General features: G+C 36.0%; 2 protein-coding genes across 3 annotated transcripts in view; one reads left to right on the top strand and one right to left on the bottom strand.

Annotated features, from left to right (window-relative positions):
* Positions 1–13,384, top strand: part of LOC136033171 (GRB10-interacting GYF protein 2-like) — a 461,255-nt gene that overhangs the window by 7,144 nt on the left and 440,727 nt on the right. The window lies entirely within an intron of this gene.
* LOC136033170 (uncharacterized) overlaps positions 1–13,384 on the bottom strand; it is a 45,230-nt gene that overhangs the window by 22,758 nt on the left and 9,088 nt on the right. The gene's annotated exons all lie outside the window — the stretch shown is intronic.

Below are 13,384 nucleotides of genomic sequence, written 5' to 3'. Positions count from 1 at the left end.
GTGAGGGATTAAGCCATCCTCAAAGACGTAGTTATTAAATTTATCGACTATGCTGAACAAAATGGCTATCTCAAAATTTTGATCGTGTGACTTCGGAAAAAATAAGCTTGGGAGGCGGCCTAGTGGCCCTCCAATTTTTTTCCAAATCATTTTATGCGAGGTTGTTATTTTCAATTGGAGTAACTCTTATTTGAGTTCACCTACAGTACAGACCACTGAGCTGTTTGTGAGAGGGGAGTTTAAACATTTTTTTAAAATGTGCTTTACCAAGAAATATTGCATCTAAAGGTAGAAATATGTTTTATATATATTGCATTTTTTCAATATAAGCAAGGATCTGTTAAAATGGACAAATGGTTTAACAAAGATTAACAATACCATTTTATTTCTGTCCTCTTTACCCGGGCGGGTATATAATTTTGAAACAAAAAGAACCAATTTAATTTTCATGCTTGCATAGATCGGCTCTTGGCCTTAGTCAGATGGATTTTGCGAACTAACGGTCTCTCATCCCAACCGAGACTAGGGGAAACACAGAAAGAAACCTTATGAGACTGAAGGGATGGACAGACGCTGTTTTTCAAACTAAAAACGGCCGTATTTATTCAATACCTTAGTGATAAGCCAAATTACAAAGTGATTTCATGCGAAAAAATTAAGCTAAAACCCTAAAATGAACAAGATGAAATATTAATTGGTTGGCCTGGCCGAGAGAAATTTCTATTTCTTCGAAAGATCTACGCAGCGACCTATATTAATTTAAAGTTTGACTCTTAATTCAGCTTTTGAAACAGAATTATTTACAGATTAACACTCAATTTCAGCGTTTTTAACGCTGATTTATAAAACGCTAAGAGCTTATCATAATAAGCTTCAATATTTTCAATGCTAGGTCTGTAGGGTTATTATATATATATATATATATATATATATATATATATATATATATATATATATATATATATATATATATACACACATATATATATATATATATATATATATATATATATATATATATATATATATATATATATATATATATATATATATATATATATATATATATATATATATATATATATATATATATATATATATATATATATATATATATATATATATATATATATATATATATATATATATATATAATGAGAAGAGAAATCACCAGTGCAACAGCACAAACACATAATATAGGTCTAATATAGATCAGCACTTGAATGAGGCCTTAACCCTACTCATCCATACAATCACATAGGTCAAACAGCACACCCATACACAATCAACCATAAAGAATAATTCATGGACAGGCAGTCGTGTCGTCAGTAAGTATATATATATATATATATATATATATATATATATATATATATATATATATATATATATATATATATATATATATATATATATATATATATATATATATATATATATATATATATATATATATATATATATATATATATATATATATATATATATATATATATATATATATATATATATATATATATATCCGAGTCCAAGTTCCAAGGCCCTCTTTCGTCCTTGCAAGGACGTCCATCTTTCGTCCTTTTGACGAAAGTCCTTGCCGATTCCTTGCAAGGACGTCCTTTCGTCCATCTTTCGTCCTTGCAAGCTTTGTCTATACTCATTTTTTGTTAGGGATAAATAACTAAGCGAATAAACTCTTTCCATGTAAGAGCACTATTCAGTAATTATGAATCCTTTTTCGCTTTTGTGAAGATGACTCTGTCATAAGTTGGACCACGTGAATCAATATTTTGAAGAGAAGTGTTCGAGGAAAATTGAATCAAGCAAATTGTATAAAGTACTGTAGTCTTTGGTAGTAGAGTTTCGTGTATGTCTCCCTGTTGCAGTCTCTGTTGAGTACTTCAGATTTACAGGTATAGAGGGGTAGCCTCATTAATCTATTAGATAAAATGGTTATTTAAGAAAAATACAGTTATTTTTAGGAAGATTCCGGGAAATTTATGTCACCCAATATAAATTCCTGAGGGTAATTCTGTCCTGAAAGTAAAATTGCAAAAATGTGAATAGATAAATGAATTACATACAAACAATTTAAATTCAACTAAACAATGAAACATTCCAGCGGGATAATCCCAATATATTAGCAATTGAACACTTCCATTCCTTTTAAAGTAATGAAACACAAGCAATCTCGTTTCCAAAAATTATTTATGCAAATTTAGCTCAAGCAAAATCAATCCACCTGGCACGTACGTAATTAGAGAGAAAGTGGAGGTATGGAGGCCTTGCCACAATGACATTATTTTTCACATTTGCCTCTCTTAATGGCACATAAACGCATGCCTGTTATCCCACCAGAAACCAGGAGAGGGGAGCTACATGCCTCTTTGAATTCTCATCAGTATTACACACCCCCAAACTTTTCAAACAATTCGACGGTTTTATAGGTGCCTCGACAACAGAGCCCCTTCTACAGAGAAGGCTATAGGCCTCACAGGAGGGTAGTTGCCCCCTGTCCCAGTTTTCTGATCAGTTTTTATGGCACTTGGTATTAACCAAGTGACATATAGCAATCGCAAATTCTATCGGTCTGTCTGTCTGTCGGTCGCGGTTTTGCTACTTTAGGCATTTCCAGGTAAGCTAGGACGTTGAAATTTGGCAGGCGAATCAGGGACCGGACCATATTAAATTAAAAATAGCCGTTTTTCCGATTTGACCATCTTAGGGGGAGTGGGGGGCCGGTTAATTCGGAAAAATAGAAAAAAATGAAGTATTTGTAACTTACGAACGGTGGATCAGATCTTAATGAAATTTGATGTGATGAAGGATATCGTGTCTCAGAGCTCTTTTTTAAATCCTGACCTGATCTGGTAACATTGGAGGGGGTAGTTGGAAGGAGGAAAATCTTGAAAAACACTTAGAGTGGAGGGATTGGGATGAAACTTGGTGGGAAAAATAAGCACACGTCCTAGATACATGACTGACATAACCGAAACGGATCCGCTCTCTTTGAAGTAGTTGGGGGGGGGGTTAATTCTGAATAATTAGAAAAATGAGGTATTTTTAACTTACGAACGGTTGATCAGATCTCAATGAAATTTGATATTTAGAAGAATATCGTGTCTCAAAGCTCTTATTTTAAATCCCGACCGGATCTGGTGACATTGGAGGGGGGGGCTAAAATCATGATAAACGCTCAGAGTGAAGGGATCGGGATGAAACTTGGTGGGAAAAATAAGCAGAAGTCTTGGATATGTGATTGACATAATTGGAACAGATCCGCTCTATTGGGGGGGGGGGAGGGTTAATTCTGAAAAATTAGAAAAAATGACGAATTTTTAACTTACGAAGGAGTGATCGGATCTTCATGAAACTTCATATTATTTATCATATTATATTATATCATATTATTTCATCTCTTACTTTAAATCTCAACCGGATCCAGCGTCATTGTGGGGGGCAGTTGGGGGGACAGGAAATCTTAGAAAATACTTAAAGCGGAGGGATCAGGATGAAACTGTATGGGGAGAATAAAAACAAGTTTAAGATACATGAATGACATACCCGGACCGGATCCGCTCTCTTTGGTGGAGTTTGGGGGGGGGGGGGGGTAATTCGGAAAAATGAGGCATTTGTAACTTACGAACGGGTGACCAGATCTTAATGAAATTTGATATTTAGAAGGATCTTGTGCTTTAAAGCACTTATTTTGAATTCCGACCAGATCCTGTGACATTGGGGGGAGTTGGAGGGGGAACCGGAATTCTTGGAAAACATGAAAATTGGGGTACTTTTATCTTACGATAGGTGATCGGATCTTAATGAAATTTGATATATAGAAGAATCTTATGTCTCAGATGCTCCATTTTCGACTCGAATTGGATCCGGTGACATACAGAAATCTTAAAAATGCTTAGAGTGGAGAGATCGAGATGAAACTTGATGGGAAGAATAAGAACAAGTTCTAGATACGTGATTGATATAATTGGAACGGACCCGTTCTCTTTGGAGGAGCTAGGGGGTGTCAATTTGGAAAAAATAGAAAAATTGAGGTATTTTTAAATTAAGAACGGATGACCGGATCTTAATGAAATTTGATATTTAGAAGGAATTCATGTCCCAGAGCTCTTATTTCAAATCCCGACCAGATCTGTTGACATTGCGGAGAGTTGGAGGGGGAAATCGGAAATCTTGGGAAACGCTTAGAGTGGAGGAATCAGGATGAAGCTTGGTGGATAGAATAAGCAAATGTCCTAGATACGTGATTGACGTAAACGTAATAGATTCGCTCTCTTTGGGGAAGTTGGGGGGAGGGGTTCAGTGATTCGGCGAGTTTTGACAAAATCGTGTTCCCAGATTCGACCATATGGGGGGGGGCTAGGGGGAGAGGAAAAATTAGAAAAAATGAGGTATTTATAAGTTACGAGTGGGTGATCGCATCTTAATGAATTTTGATATTTAAAAGAACATCGTGACTCAGAGCTCTTATTTTAAATCCCGACCGGCATTAAGCCTCTGATTTTCCTTTTAAATCTATCTATTGATCCTTAGAATTTTGTTAGAGCTCATACCATATGAGCTCTTGGCTCTTAGCTCTTCTTGCCTCGTCACAAGTGCCATATGAGCTCTTAGCTCTTGTTTTATTATCAAAGCCACATCTTCAATAGTAAGTTTAGGAAACAAATGAATCGCATACAGGGTTTCCACTCCTAGCGGTTTATCGCTACTTCTAGTGATTTTTAAATTACCTAAAAATCACTAAGTCAGCACATAAATCACTAGATTATTGAAGAAAATCACTAAAATTTAGTTGTTTTTTTTTTTACGGGGCGATAACCCTTATTAATCGTGGCTGTTACGTCTGAAGGTTATATCTGACATGTTCACCCTTTTGACACATGTCTAAAACTATTTGCTAAGATGTTCTCAAAGGGAGGATCAGCAGGATAAAATAGGTTTATTCATAGATTATCTTCCGGATCTACATTGCACCGCTGACCTTCCCTTGTACAAAAGAATCTGTCTTTCCTTATCCAAGAGGACATCATTCAGGACGAACGGTGGTAGGGATGAACAAGGTACATTTGAGAGCTAATCTTTACACCTTGTGGCCTGACCGTATCCAGGATTTTGTTCGGGAGGGGGGAAGGGCTAAAAAACTTTAAAAAGGCATCAAATATGTTTTATATGAATTTTTGGTATGTTTTTATGAATCGGACGAATATTTCGGGAGGAGGTCAATCTTCCGCTGGATACGGCTTTGACTCGTAGCTTTTTTAAAAACCAACAAGAGATCATGCCACAACTAAGTGCCATAAAATAATCTTGGTTAGAAAAGGTCAAAAATGTCACCAAATAAAAATCTGGGATAGACAATCTGTCCAACATTGCTGAAAAGCCACAATTAAGATGAGTAAGTACCAGTAAGAGATACCAGTAAGTGCACATTGTATGGCACTTTGGACAGAAAATTCCAAGATGTATTTCCAAGCCAGCATTTCCTAGTATCAAAAATGACAATCTAACGTTGAAATTAAACGATTGGGCATCAAAATGAGGTAACCTTTCTCTTTTATCTGAAAAATGAAAAACAGATTTATGAAGAAAAGAGAAGAACGAACATAAACCCGACTTTAAAACTTAACTACTTAAAATACAACCCATGAGACTTGAACTGAGTACGAGCAATAATACCCTCACCAGAAGAAGGTTATTACCCTTCCCACACACACACACACGTTTGTAACGTCCAAATGGTTGTTTGTGCTTAACTAAAAACTTTAAGATGTTGAACGTGGCCCGCTACTCTCATTGGCGTAACACCCCAGTATTGCTATTTTTGACCAAAAATGGCACAAGAGCAGTAAAACTTGAGAATTGCACCATACGTCTCAAATTTGATCTAACATTATCGTGGAATCATAATAAAAAAAGTAAATAAATGCATTTTTCCTTCCCTCTTCTTCATATATTTCAATGAGGTGTCAGCAGGGGCATCGTTGTGGGGGGGAGAGTAGTTGCTCCCCCAATACTATGTAAAAAAGATTATTATATATATTCCATGTCCCTTGACTATCCGGATATGGACCCTTATCCCCAATAGAAATCCTGGAGATTAGCCCATGGGTGTCATGTTTCAGACGCAATGAAGCATATCTTTTCATACACTAGCTTTGACTAGACGTTTAGCCATTTGTGTGATATCAGTCTAATGATATTGAGTCTAAGTATAAAAAGGTACATTTTCGTGTATATATATATATATATATATATATATATATATATATATATATATATATATATTTTCTTACGTTGAATTTTTTATGATTTGCAATGGTTATCATGTTTCTAATAGAATGAAAGAGAGGCTTTTCCAAGATATACTAATCTGACAACCGACTTAGCTAATTTTCGGTTCTTAAGTTGAGAACAAACAAGAATAAGATGAATAAACAATGTTTTTTTTTCCAAGTTCAGGGTATTTTACATAGCTTTCATACAGATTGTAAGCGTATCGCTAAATAGATATACTGGCTTTGACACTGACTGGTCCAAAGGGGGCCGGGAGGACCCTGGGCCCCCAAGTTGTTCTTGCTCTTTTTAAATAAACTCGTCAATTTGGTCAATTATCGACGCTCTTGCCCCTCCCCCCATGATTTTGGTCTAGATCCGCTTTTGGGCTTTAACAACGTGTTTAGGTATTTGTGTTATTAAGCTTATAGTAAGTAAGCATCGCATACATAAGCAGAATATGGAAATATAAGAAATTGTTCTATTGAATAGACTAAACTACTCCACAGGTATTATTTATGTCTGTAAAGGTTATTTTTTCTAAAAAAAAATTGCGGGCAATTACAGAGGAGGGTAAACAATTACTTTCCGAACAGGGTAGCCAACATCTTCCCGAACAAATTTTCGTTTAGTATTTAAGAATGAAGCAATTGATAAAGGTGAATAAAGGGTATCAGGGAGTTTCAGAATTATCATTTGAGCTGATTTCCAAACAGAAATTTGGACTAAGCTATAAACCCTTTCCCGGCTTATTTACCATCAACAGCTTGTTTCACAATAACAAATAAAATTGATTTTAAAAAATCACTCTTACAGATAGCCTAGGGCCATATTTTGCTCATTAGCCCCCCCTGCAAATGTGGCACCATAACATCTAAAAAGTTTGTAGATTTCCTGTAAAAATATTTTGCAGCTAATTACTTAGTAGGGTATATTGCAACGTAAGCAACCCTGGTTAATTTTGCTTATACAACAGAAAGAAAAATGTATAATATGATTCTTCATTTAATGCTCTTTCTAAAAGTAAAAACTATCATTTTGATTTTGTCTCATCCCAACCCCATAAATGGGGGTGTCAATCCAATGTTGACAAAAAAAAATGCCATTCTAGCTTGTTATTAGAGCAAGTTTTTCATTGTAAGAAGCATAAATTCAAATTTTAACGATTTACTGATTCCTCCAAATGAAGAATGTGGAGAGTAGGAAACATGTCTGGAGATGAAACAATGCAACTATGCCAATTTTTTACTGGCCAACGTATCTTTGAGAGGTATTTGAGGTTGCGGTGACAAGTTTACGTCATTGTACTGAAGCATGCCTCTACTTTCCAAGGAGAAAAGCCTGGGATGATAAAATTGGGGATAAAGCGTAAAAAATAACCCTACATAAGATTCAAATATTTAGTCTTAAAACGTACTTTTTAAAGCTCCACCCAATTCATTCCCAACTAACAGTTTTTGTGTGTAGACCATATTCCCCATATTAAACTTGGCTAAAATACAACATAAGTGATTGAACAAAATTGAAAATGTGCTGTTTTCAGTAAAGCACCAACACCTAATTGGACGTTACCGATTTGTTATCACCTACCCTCCTGGTACGCACCAATTTAGTGGAGTTTATATCTCAGTTGCGGAATTCTCATTTTCACAATTCATACTAGTCACAACAACGTATAAAACAAGTTAAAATCAAGCGTTCTCAATTCAAGCCTTTATGCGAACTAGTATTTACAAAAATGTACATAAAAATGTTTTGAACAAAATCAACAAGAGCTAAGAGCTCATATGACACTTGTGACGAGGCCAGAAAAGCTAAGAGTCAAGAGCTCATATGGTGTGAGCTCTAAAAAAATTCTAAGAATCAATAGATTGATTTAAAAGGAAAATCAGAGGCTTAATGCCGGTCGGGATTTAAAACAAGAGCTCTGAGTCGGTTCCTTCTAAATATCAAAATTCATTAAGATCCGACCACCCACTCGTAATTTGTAAATATCTCATTTTTTTCTAATTTTTCCTCTCCCATTAGCCCCCCAGATGGTCTAATCTGGTAAAACGACTTTATCAAGTCAATTTGTGCAGCTCCCTGACACGCCTACCAATCTTCATCGTCCTAGCGCGTTCAGAAGCACCAAACTCGCCAAAGCACTGAACCTCCCCCCCCCCAACTCCCCTAAAGAGAGCGAATCCAGTATGGTTACGTCAATCACGTATCTACGACATTTGCTTATTCTATTTGCTTATAAGAGTTCTGAGACAAGAATTCCTTCTAAATATCAAATTTCATTAAGATCCGGTCATCCATTGAGATCTGATCACCCGTTCTTAAGTTAAAAATACCTCAATTTTTCCAAATTAACACCCCCCAACTCCCCCAAAGAGAACGGATCCATTCCAATTATGTCAATCACGTATCTAGAACGTGCACTTATTCTTCCCGTCAAGTTTCATCTCGATCTCTCCACTCTAAGCGTTTTCCAAGAATTCTGTTTCCCTCCTCCAACCCCCTATGTCCCCGGATCCAATTCGAGTCGAAACTGGAACACATGAGACATAAGATCCTTCTATATATCAAGTTTCATTAAGATCATATCACCTATTCATAAGATAAAAATACCTTAATTGTCACGTTTTCCAAGAATTCCGGTTTCCCCATCCAACTCCCCCAACGCCACAGGATCTGGTCAGAATTTAAACTGAGAGATTTAAAGCACAAGATCCTTCTAAATATTCGAAATTTCATTAAGATCTGATCACCCGTTCGTAAGTTACAAATACCTCATTTTTCCGAATTACCCCCCCCCCCCCAGATCCACCAAACAAAGCGGATCCGGTCCGGTTATATCAGTCATGTATCTTAGACTTTTGACATTTAAAATAAAAGATCTGAGTTACGAGGTCCTTCTCAATATGAAGTTTCATGAAGATCCGATCACTCTTTCGCAAGTTAAAATTACGTCATTTTTTCTAATTTTCCAGAATTAACCCTTCCCCCAAATAGAGAGGATCTGTTCCAATTATGTCAATCACGTATCTAAGACTTCTGCTTATTTTTCTCACCAAGTTCCATCCCGATCCCTCCACTCCATGCGTTTTCCATGATATTAGGTCCCCCCCCCAAACTCCCCCGATGTCACCAGATTCGGTCGGGATTTAAAATTAGAGCTTTGAGACACGATATCCTTCTAAATATCAAATACCATTGAGATCCAATCAACCGTTCGTAAGTTAAAAATACCTCATTTTTTCTAATTTTTCAGAATTAACCCTCCCCCCCCAACTACCCCAAAGAGAGTGGATCCATTCCTGTTATGTCAATCATGCATCTAGGACCTGTGATTATTTTTCTCACCAAGTTTCATCCCGATCCCTCCACTCTAAGCGTTTTCCAAGATTTTAGGTTTCCCCCTCCAAACTCCACCTAATGTCACCAGATCCGGTCGGGATTCGAAATAAGAGCTCTGAGACACGATATCCTTCCAAATATCAAATTTCATTAAGATCTGATCAACCGTTCGTAAGTTAAAAAACTTCATTTTTTATTTTTTTTTTCGAATTAACCGGCATCCCACTCCCCCCAGATGGTCAAATCAAGAAAACGACTATTTGTAATTTAATCTGGTCCGGTCCCTGATACGCCTGCCAAATTTCATCGTCCTAGCTTACCTGGAAGTGCCTAAAGTAGCAAAACCGGGACCGACAGATAGACCGACCAACAGAATTTGCGATTGCTATATGTCACTTGGTCATAAAAATGTCTTGTTTTCAGTAAAGCACAAACACCTAATAGGTTGTTACGGGTTCATTGACACCTCCCCTCCCAGTAGATACCAATTTGTGGAGCTTATACCTCAGTTGCGGGATACTCATTTGCACAATCCATGCTAGTCACAACAACGTATAAAATAAGTTAAAATCAAATGTTCTCAATTCAATTCAATGCAAACTGGTATTTTACGGAAAAACTTTAGGTAATATATGGATTATGTCAAGATAAGATGCTATAATAGAATGAATAATCAGCTTCAAAAAGGGATATATGAATCTGTGCTCCATACTAGGTCAAAATCTACAAATTTACCTTTGAAATGATCAATTCAACAATATTAACCCTAAAATTATGCATTCTTTTGACATTTGTGAACTTTCCAATACAAATATGTCATTTTTATAAAATCCTACAAGATTGTCATTATTTAAAATACTTCAGAACAGTTTACATAAATAACTAAATTAACAAATATTTTCTTAATAGAAGCAAAAGCTGACGATTAAAAAAGCAATGATGCATGGAGCAAAGATACAGAATCCACTAAATCATCCAGAATAATAACAGTAAGGCCATGAGGCTGGAGGCGAGAAGCCTCCCAAAAAAACTTCTTGATTTTGCAGTATGTCTTGAAATAACTATATAGTTCTATAAATCTGTAGTTCTTTTCAACTAACTTACCCCCTTCCTCACTCTCCCTCTGAATTTTGTTATCTAAGCTTAATTCCTGATTCGGGTATCTTAGAGACGTTTTCGATGGTATGGCTATTTACGGCGGGGGGGGCCTCTTCAAAATGGCCAAAATTATCAAATACTATGAAAAGTAAACATAGTTATACCAAACAAATATAAAAGTCTGACGAATTGTTGGGATAATGACCAGGAGTCGAAGTTGCCACAACGGTCAGCTCCTAAAGTGCTAAAATTCCCAAGTTTGCGTGCCACACAGGGAGTTTCGGTGCTACGATTAAAAAATTAACACGCGCATGGTCCGTTTAAGTATACAAGGTTTAGTTTTAGGTCAATTCTTTAATTTTTTATCTTAAAGACGAACTGCTTTCCGGTAACCCCTAGGCGACGGCAACTTTTGGCAATCTAAAATCTACAAAATCACTTGTAAATAAACGACTAGGAACATTATCAAATATTCGAATTAGCCCCATTGGCGTAATTTCGTAATAATTCTGGGGGAGGGGTAAATTTGGAGCAAATTTTCCCAAATTTTCCAAATCAAATAAAAATGATAGCAAACACTGAAAAATGAGTCAAGCAGTACCATAAAGGCAAAGATATATTATTGAAAACTGACCCGTTTTTTTGTAGATGCTTGAATTTTGTATCTTTTATGTCTGGTTATTTCAAACTTAACGCCAACCTTTCGAAACAAACATGACAAAAAGGAGGTCCTGGTTACATCAAACTTTGTGCCAATCTTTTGAAAGAAATACTGGATAAAGGCGATCCACGCCTCTTGTCAATTTCTCTGCCCTCTCTGCCTTTTTTCAAAATCCTCATTATTTCGTCCAAGACAAGAAGAAAAAAGTTGTAGCACGATTTGCTGCTTTTTGGTCATTCAATGTAGCGCGTGCTATAGTAGTACACACGATGACATTGCTAAAATAGCACTTTCGTCCTAAAGGTGACAACCCTGACATGAGGGCATCATTCTTCCTTACGTTTTAGCCTATCCCCAACCTCCTATAATAAAGCTACAGTCATGATTGCTGATTTGTTGAGTTAACAGCAAAGGTGCCAAATACATGTACAGAAATTCTGTTCGGGGGGGGGGGAGTGTCCATCTAAATGAATAAAAACGGAAATTAGAATAAAGTTTGAAGAATAACAAAATCTACAATAATGACTATTTTACAAAAGATTTTGTAATTTTTTTTCAATTCTCTTTCGAATTACTATTTTACTTAACAGTGTTGCCAAGTCTTTAAGTTGTATTTGTTTTACCTGATTTAATGCTAAAAAGGGGGTTTACACGATATTTGCATAAAATTATGGGGCAAACATTTAGAGTTTTATGACAAATGATTAATTAAAAAAAAAAGTTTTTCCGAGGGAAGTAAAGAGCGAAGTTGAAACTTAAAACGGACAAAAATTATACTTCACAGGCAATTTAATGTACAAATAAACTAACTAATTATGCTTTCCTTTGTTTTGAGGATTATAGATAACTAGCTCTTTACTAAAAACACAAAAGTCAAGCATAAAAAACAGGAATATTGATTTGGGAGTTGAGTGCCGTTTTTAGTGCCATTTGGAACTTTCCGATGGTGGAATTTATATGAAGGTCGTAGATATGAGCAATATCTTTTATAAAATCTATAAAAGATCTGTCTACGATGTTCTGGTAGAAATGACACAAAGTGCCATATGGCACTTGCAGATGGCAAAATTCATAAAAAGAACGTATTTATGAGAAATAGCTTTTGAATGTGCCATTAAGCATCTCTCTATGATGTTCTGGTAGCCCCCTAGGCCTGCGGAAAAAAAGGGGAGACATATCAGTGCTACCGATGCACAAATGATTTTCCTCGTTGTTCAAGGTGGGGGACTGTAATTTCGCTGAATAGAGTTTTGACCACGCTGATTCCAATGGTACACTTATTCATTTTGATCTGAAGCCATTTTCGAGGGGTTTCAGTTTTTTTTCGAAATCACCATAAATTTCTTTTTGCAATAAACTTCTACATTTAAAACAAACCGAAATAATAGTTAGACTCCTTAGTAGTTTCAGATGGCGATTTTTTTTTTTCACTAGGCAGTATTTTTCAAAACGCGTTTTTATGGCACTTGATAGTTACGGTTAAGTTGGAAAAATTAGAAATAATGAGGTATTTTTAACTTACGAACGGGTCTTAATGAAATTTGATGTTTGGAAGGATATCGTGTCTCAGAGCTCTTATTTTAAACCCCGACTTGATCCGGTGACATTGGGGGAAGTTGGAGGAGGAAACCGGAAATCTTGGAAAACACTTAGAGTGGAGAGGTCGTAATGATACTTGGTGGGAAGAATAAGCACATGTCCTAGATACGTGAATGACATAACCAGATCAGATTGGCTCTCTTTGGGGGAGTGGGTTAATTCAGAAATATTAGAAAAAATGAGGTATTTTTAACTTACGAATGTGTGATCAGATCTTAATAAAAATTGATATTTGGAAGACCCTCGTGTCCCAGAGCTATTATTTTAAATATCGACTGGATCCGGTGATATTGGGGGAGTTGGAGGGGGAAACCGGAAATCTTGGAAAACGCTGGGAGTGTAGAGGTCGGGATTGGTGGGAAGAATAAGTACATGCCCTAGATACGTTAT

This window comes from Artemia franciscana, chromosome 11, assembly GCF_032884065.1.
Source record: "Artemia franciscana chromosome 11, ASM3288406v1, whole genome shotgun sequence".
In the NCBI taxonomy this organism is placed as follows: domain Eukaryota; kingdom Metazoa; phylum Arthropoda; class Branchiopoda; order Anostraca; family Artemiidae; genus Artemia; species Artemia franciscana.
This window is presented reverse-complemented; position numbering and strand designations above follow the sequence as displayed.